Here is an 8,354-nt window from a genome sequence, read left to right as displayed (position 1 = left end):
CGATCTGGGTGAAAGAGTGAAAATTTGTATGCAGAGGTCAATGCGCTCGAGGGTATGACCAATAAGTTTGTTAACAATTTACCCGGTAGAGTAACAGAATGTGAAAAGGAGGTGCTCATAAATGGAAAACATTTTGAATCACAACAAACTAAAGAAGCTGTGCAGTATGAACAGCCGTTTGCAGACATGTCAGAATTAAATTGTTTAGCAGCAAATCAGGCTACTGCTGAGATAGGTGTTCAATGGGTTAATTCAGTAACGAGAAAGTGTTTTGCAAATTATGGAAAATCCATCGAGTCGTTTTTTTCGCTTCGTGTAGAGACGTGTTTGTGAGAGGAATGTTCGAAAACGCAAACATTAAGTTCGCTAAAAGACATCCTGAAGATAATGCATAGTCATGGGCAAATTTATTGAATGTCTCATTTACTATCTTGTCGTGTTTGAGAGCTTTTTCCTGAAAAAATTCTGGAGTGAAATTAACCAAACGCGACTTCAGAGCTAAGTACTAAACGGACCAAGTTTCAGACACAGAATTAGGTCGATGCGGGTTTTTTGTGTGAGTGAACTGGATAAGTTGACGTACGTAAATCGTCCGCTGGGAGTGTTGCAGATAGCGATGAACAAGAGAGGCTTACAATTTTACAATGGAAGGTTGTCCACAGTCTGACAAATTCCGTCGATGAAATTTTAGATTTTATTGTCAGACTTGAACACGCGTAAAAATTCAAGCCACATAATGGGAACAGTAGACAAGGAAGAAACAATAGTATTATCCACAATAACAGAAATAATTATCACTTTAATAATAATTTTGAAAGGTGAAATTAAAATTGGAACTTTCATAACGGAAATCAATACCGGGTAAGAAGATCTGAGATGTAGGAGCCTCAGGCTATGCAACGCCATAGTACGAGTAAGCAGTGCAACCGTAAAGATGGTGCAAGAACTATTGTAAAATGAGTTGAGAGATTCGATAATGGGCTGGAGAATTTGTTTGGTGAAAGGGGAGTGAATGATGGAATACTGCATGTTTGTTGAAAGATTCTGTGATCAAAAGGTGAATCAGAAACTCGTGGAGGTGGAATCTATCACGAATTCTACTGAAGCACTTGTCAGTAGAAACAATTGCAGTAATGTAGGTGAATGTAATAAAGATGATCTTAAAGTCTTGTGAAGCTACTTGTGAAGGCGGCGAAGCAGTAGCCGCGTCAGCTGGAGATGAATTTTGTGGTGTATCGACGAAAGTATGTGAAGATTTTTGTGAAGGTGGCATGGTAAAAGTCTTGTCAGCTGGTGATGAATTTTGTTATGTATCGGTGGAAGTGGGTCATTTATTGTTAAAGGGAAGTAAAGATTATTTTTTATACGCTGAAGTTGCGAATGTTGAAGCTATTCATCTAGATATCTCGGAGGAAGGAATCTGTGCATTTATTTCTATTGACGATGGATCTTGATAAAAACATGAATTATGGGTAGATATGGAAGGATTAATGTGAAAATAAAGTATTAGAAGTCCAAAGTGTCGGGGAAGAAAATGCAAAGGAGAAACGTTAGATCCATGCTTGGCGGAATTCATGTGTAATCCGAATTCTAATGGGGAATGATGTAGTAGCGGCAATTTATATGGCGTATAGACGGAAGTTGAAGGAGTTATTGGTGGTGATTTACATGTAATGAATGTTTTAACTGAAGAAACGTATGTGTTTCGGCTAACATTAACGGATTTAATTGTGGTAAAATCTAAATTTTTTCCGCGGAAATAAGTTAGGGTTTGTTCAACAGAGAAGAATTTTTAAGTTGTGTGGTTAATAGTGAGGATATCTTTACTTCAGATGCTTACGAAGACGATGAAACGAAAGCTTCTGATGGTGATTTAAAGCCTACAGATGATTCAGAGGTGAATCTGGAGACTATAGAAGTGAATGATGAGGAAAGCATATGTTGATAAAACTTCCGTCCATCATTATATATCAGAGTGGAAACGACAATGGCTGGTGAATATGAACCGCAGAAGGAAAAGACCATTGTATCAGTACGATGATGGCTATTGTTTTTTGGGATTACCAAAGAATGATCCTTATAGACATTTGGTAAAAAACAGAACCATAACTGGACCCTATTATACTTAATCCTATTATACTTAATTAATGCATCGTTTCAAACTTACGTTGGCTGGAAAAAGACAAAGGATGCGAGAAAAATGTGCTCTTTCACTAGGATAATGCACCATCACACTCATCAATGGCGAAAGTGCACAAACTGGGCTTTGAATTAGACCCTCATTAACCCCATTCACCAGAAATAGCCTCAAGTGATTTCTTCTTGTCCCCTAACTTGAAACTTAGGCTTGATGGGCAGAAATTTTCATCAAATGAGGAAGCGATAGTTGCAGTCAAGAAGTATTTTGCAGAGTTTGACAATGTCTTTTTCTGATGGCGTGAAAAACCTTGAGGATCGCTGGACCAAATGTATATATCTCAAAGGAGCCTATGTCGAGAAGTAAGGTGAGTTGTTTACGAAACAAACATTTTTTCGGAGTTTTTTATGAGACTTATGAAATCTCCCTTGTAAAGGAAAAAATTAAAATCGCATGATGAGGCCATGACTGTTACGTTTGTTAGTAAAAGTGTTTATCTCTTAACAGTTTCACTTAAATATTTGGGCGACTAGTCTCAACCCCGTCAAAAGATCACAGTGTTTGACATTGATCAGAAGATGAGCATTTGATTCCGTTGAAACCAGCCACGTAAAATGGTGACTAGTCAGAAAGCACATTTCTAGCAGCAGAATTTATTCTGTTAACAGAGCGGCATGTTTCTACGTTAGAAAGAAACGACTGCCGATCGCATGACAGGTGATGTGCCGTCTTGAGGCTTGCTTTGACGGCTTCGTACTCAACATTGTCTTGGGAGAACCTGGGTGTGGGTCGCCTACCGCTGCGCTGCAGACAGGGCTACGTGGTGCTCGTGTTGCTTCTGTCAACACAACACGACGTCTGGCAGGAGAGACTCACGTGCGCACTCTGGCTGTGTGCTCGGGTGAAAGAGACACTCAGCTGCCGAGATTTCTGCGCAAAAGCAAGCCACGACGCAGCTACACCACCCAACTCACACTTATCTTTGCACGGTATCGATACCAGGCAAATCAGTTTAACAAGTGGCAAATGATCTACTCTCAAAGCCGATGACAATAATTTTGGCCATATCGCACCCTAGGAAGAAAAATGTCACAAGTAAAGAAATGTCGATGTTTAAATTTGTCACTGAAAATTAAGTGTGAATTGAGCCATCGTGCAAGAGAAACGTCACCTCTCTCTCTCATAAAAGAAAAATATGGGAATTTATGCTGTAAAGAAAGTTCATACTGAATCTGTTGTCTCGGTGAAAATATGCGAATGTAATATAAGCCTATTTATTATTATACGTTATCGTAAATTGTGTTCTTTAAATTGTACGTAACTGATATGACAGTCTCAGCTTATTTCTCATTTCTTATTTTAGCTTAAGTACTAATTTTACCTGATTATATTCGTTTGTTTATTTCGGATGGGAGAGCGACAAAAGCACTACATGAAGGGTCATAATAGAAACAAAACGGTTTTTATAAAATAAAGACCGTGACACAACTCAAAGAATTAATTAACTATTACCTGCTGACCCCACATATTCGACGAGAACAGAACTACATGTCCATGTTACTGCTGTATATGTTGTAATGGAATTTACTGGCAAAATTACTTATTTGAAATTTAAAGAACGCTTATACTATTTCAGTACACGTTTCAGAGCCTGTAGAATTTTTTAAGTCGATTTTTCCTAAGCATTACTTTTTTGAGTTGTATCACTGTTCTTGCTGGGTGCGATGTAGTAGGTGACTGTCTTACAAGAGTGGCAGTTTATTACTCTGGCACAAGGGCGAACAGGTAGATTTGAGTCTAATGATTCTTCCTTAGAGACAAGCACAAGCCCAAACCAGGAAATGATGGTAAAGGGAATCAGCTGTGCCCTCTCGAACGAACAATCCCAGCATTTGCCATAAGCGATTTATGGAAATCGTGAGAAACTTAAATCTGGATGGCCGGACGGGGATTTGAACCGTCGTCCACCCGAACGCAAGTGCATGGCACCTCGCTCGGTCCGCTGGAACACGTTCCAACACTTAGATTCAGTCTTTCTTCAAGTATTTGTTTCAAAGCTCAGTTCGACCATCTTTCTTCATTATCTGTTTCAAAACTCAATTCGACCAGTACCAGAAAATGATAATGTCGGTGCGTACCAAGAAAAAAGTACGGGAATATTTCATAGAATGCAGCTGCAGTGCTGTGACAGCTGTCACAGTGGATGAGATTATGTAAAGATGGTACTTCGTTTACCAATAAAAAAGTTTCTTTAAAAGGAATTGCTTTTTCTTTTTGAGTTGTCCTCATAATCAGGCGATCACAGGCCGATCAGCATTCTGTCTTGCAGTGTCTAAAACCTTGGAATACCTTGTTGACCACTGCTACCTTAAAACCATGAATGCTTTTGTAAAATGCATATAAATCACGTTTCAAAAAACATAGTAACGTAGAAACTGAATTAATTGAAGAGTGTGTTCTAACACTAATTTCAGCAAGGCTTTTTGACTCCATTGACTTCTGCATCGTCATCTTTACGATAGTTGATAGTGCAATTCTACGGCTCCATAGCTACATGTGGATAATGTATCAATCTACATCTACATCTACATCCATACTCCGCAAGCCACCTGACGGTGTGTGGCGAAGGGTCTGAAAATTTCAGGAGTCATTTTGAAAATTTTATTTGCTTACGTCCTAGAACTGAAACAATCAGTTTTCGGTTATATTATTTTTTTCCACACCAGTTTAACCTGACTGTTAAAACCGCTCAAAATAAAAGTTTTGTGGAATAAACGATTTTCGTTTATTTTATTTCTAATTCCTATTGAAATAAACTTATAAGTAGAACGAAAATTGAAAATCTTTGTCTATCTCAGTTTGAAGATATACATATTCAAAATATTAAATTAGACAGACATAAAATGGAAAACTTGGTCTGTCTACCGTTCATTACTTTTCCCAAAAATAAATAAGTCGTTGAATTCTGCAAAAAAAAAAAATCACCATTATTCTCCTAAGGATTCTAATTTTTGGAATCTCGGCTCAGAACTGATGTTGAAATCTGGAATCACACGACCATTTGGATATTACGAAGAGTCAGTGTTACAGAGTGAAAACTGATGTTGAAGGTTTCTCGTATTAATTTGTTAATTTTCAAGGGCTACAAGCATCTTGTTGTTGTGGCCTTCAGTCCAGAGACTGATTTGATGCAGCTCTCCATGCTACTCTATCCCGTGCAAGCTTCTTCATCTCCAAGTAATTACTGCAGCCTACATCTTTCTGAATTTGGATACTGTATTCATCTCTTGGTCTCCCTCTACAACTTTTACCCTCCACGCTTCCCTCCAATACAAAATTGGTGATCCCTTGATGCCTCAGAAAATATCCTACCAATCGGTTCCTTCTTCTAGTCAAGTTGTGACACAAATTTTTCTTCGCCCCGATTCTCTTCAGTACCGCCTCATTAGTTACGTGATCCACCCATATGATCTTCAGCATTCTTCTGTAGCACCACATTTCGAAAGCTTCTATTTTCTTCTTTTCCAAACTATTTGTCGTCCATGTTTAACTTCCATACATGGTTATACTCCATGCAAATACTTTCAGGAAGCACTTCCTGACACTTAAATGTAAACTCGATTTTAACAAACATCTCTTCTTCAAAAATGTTTTTCGCCCCATTTCCGGTCTACATTTTATATCCTCTCTACTTCGACCATCATCAGTTATTTTGCTCCCCAAATAGCAAAACTCCTTTACTACTTTAAGTGTCTCATTTCCTAATCTAATCCCCTCACCACCCTATTTAATTCAACTACATTCCATTGTACTCGTTTTGCTTTTGATGTTCATCTTATATCCTCCTTTCAACACACTGTCCATTCCGTTCAGCTGCTCTTCCAGGTCCTTTGCTGTCTCTGACAGAATTAAATTGTCATCGCCGAATGTCAAAGTTTTTATTTCTTCTCCATCGACTTTAGTTTCTACTTCGAATTTTTTTTTTGTTTCCTTTACTGCTTGCTCAATGTACAGATTGAATAACATCGAGGATAGGCTAAAGCCCTGTCTCACTTCCTTCCCAACCACTGCTTCCCTTTCACGCCCCTCCACTCTTATAACTGCCATCTGGTTTCTGTACAAATTGTAAATAGGCATTCGCTCACTGTATTTGACTCCTGCCACCTTCAGAATTTGAAAGAGAGTATTCCAGTCAACACTGTCAAAAGCTGTCTCTAAGTCGGTGTGGGGCGGCGGTGGTGTTGGTGGACGCCTGTGTCAGTTGTGGGGTTGTGAACTACAGGAGGCTATGGGGGGACGAAGCCTCTCCGTCGTTTCTAGGTCCCCAGTTTAATACATATATACATAATCTACCAAATTTTGTTTTTCGATAAATTGAAAACTAATAAACGTAGCTTACTGGTGTCACGTAGTTAATGTTTTTACAAGAAATCAGGCTACGTACGAAATTTCATCTTTCAGGGTCTACTATTTAGCGCTCTCAATTTGTCATCAAAACGCCGGTTCTGACTTAAATATTTCTCTGATCAAGTTGGGAGTTGTAACTTTTGTGACATACACTTGCATATTCTGAACAATTTTTAGCTTTATTCAACGCCATTAATTTTTTTTCTTATGGTCACACATTGTACCTAACATATTCATTTGATCATTCTCACGCCTTTCAATGGTAACATTAATATACTGAAGCATGCATTGACAAAGGTAAGAAATGGTACTTTAATTTTTAATTTTACTCTTAGTTTGTGGCACAGTCCTTTATGTGTTAACCTCAGGCGCGTTATGATGCCGTGGCGCTTGTAGTAGCGAACTGGTGTAAGCCCCAGCGCAATCGCTCGCGTCTTTACCTCTTACAATGATGCAGAGCTTGTTTCGTCTCGAACACGGCAGGAATAACGAACATTCCAGATGAATCGGAGTAGTCGTAAGGTATGTGTGCTACGTTCAGTTTTTTTTCCCCCCAGAACTTCTTACTCGCAGTTAAGAAGTATACTGCGGAATAGTTGAGGTTCTAGCGTGATGGACAGAGGTGACAAGCATATTGACGGCCTAACCGAGCAAGGATGAAAGGAGAAAATATAAAAATTCAGTAAGTGAAACAGGCAAAAAGGAATACAAACGTCTCAAAAATGAGATCGACAGGAAGTGCAAAATGGCTAAGCAGGGATGGCTAGAGGACAAATGTAAGGATGTAGAGACCTATCTCACTAGGAGTAAGAGAGATACCGCCTACAGGAAAATTAAAGAGACCTTTGGAGATAAGAGAACGACTTGTATGAATATCAAGAGCTCAGATGGAAACCCAGTTCTAAGCAAAGAAGGGAAAGCAGGAAGGTGGAAGGAGTATATAGAGGGCCTATACAAGGGCGATGTACTTGAGGACAATATTATGGAAATGGAAGAGGATGTAGATGAAGATGAAATGGGAGATACGATACTGCGTGAAGAGTTTGACAGAGCACTGAAAGACCTGAGTCGAAACAAGGCCCCCGGAGTAGACAATATTCCATTGGAACTACTGACGGCCGTGGGAGAGCCAGTCCTGACAAAACTCTACCATCTGGTGAGCAAGATGTATGAAACAGGCGAAATACCCTCAGACTTCAAGAAGAATATAATAATTCCAATCCCAAAGAAAGCAGGTGTTGGCAGATGTGAAAATTACCGAACTATCAGCTTAATAAGTCACAGCTGAAAAATACTAACACGAATTCTTTACAGACGAATGGAAAAACTAGTAGAAGCCAACCTCGGGGAAGATCAGTTTGGATTCCGTAGAAACACTGGAACACGTGAGGCAATACTGACCTTACGACTTATCTTAGAAGAAAGAGTAAGGAAAGGCAAACCTACGTTTCTAGCATTTGTAGACTTAGAGAAAGCTTTTGACAATGTTGACTGGAATACTCTCTTTCAAATTCCAAAGGTGGCAGGGGTAAAATACAGGGAGCGAAAGGCTATTTACAATTTGTACAGAAACCAGATGGCAGTTATAAGAGTCGAGGGACATGAAAGGGAAGCAGTGGTTGGGAAGGGAGTAAGACAGGGTTGTAGCCTGTCCCCGATGTTGTTCAATCTGTATATTGAGCAAGCAGTAAAGGAAACAAAAGAAAAACTCGGAGTAGGTATTAAAATTCATGGAGAAGAAATAAAAACTTTGAGGTTCGCCGATGACATTGTAATTCTGTCAGAGATAGCAAAGGACTTGGAAGAGCAT

This window comes from Schistocerca piceifrons, chromosome 2 (assembly GCF_021461385.2).
Source record: "Schistocerca piceifrons isolate TAMUIC-IGC-003096 chromosome 2, iqSchPice1.1, whole genome shotgun sequence".
NCBI lineage: Eukaryota > Metazoa > Arthropoda > Insecta > Orthoptera > Acrididae > Schistocerca > Schistocerca piceifrons.
This window is presented reverse-complemented; position numbering follows the sequence as displayed.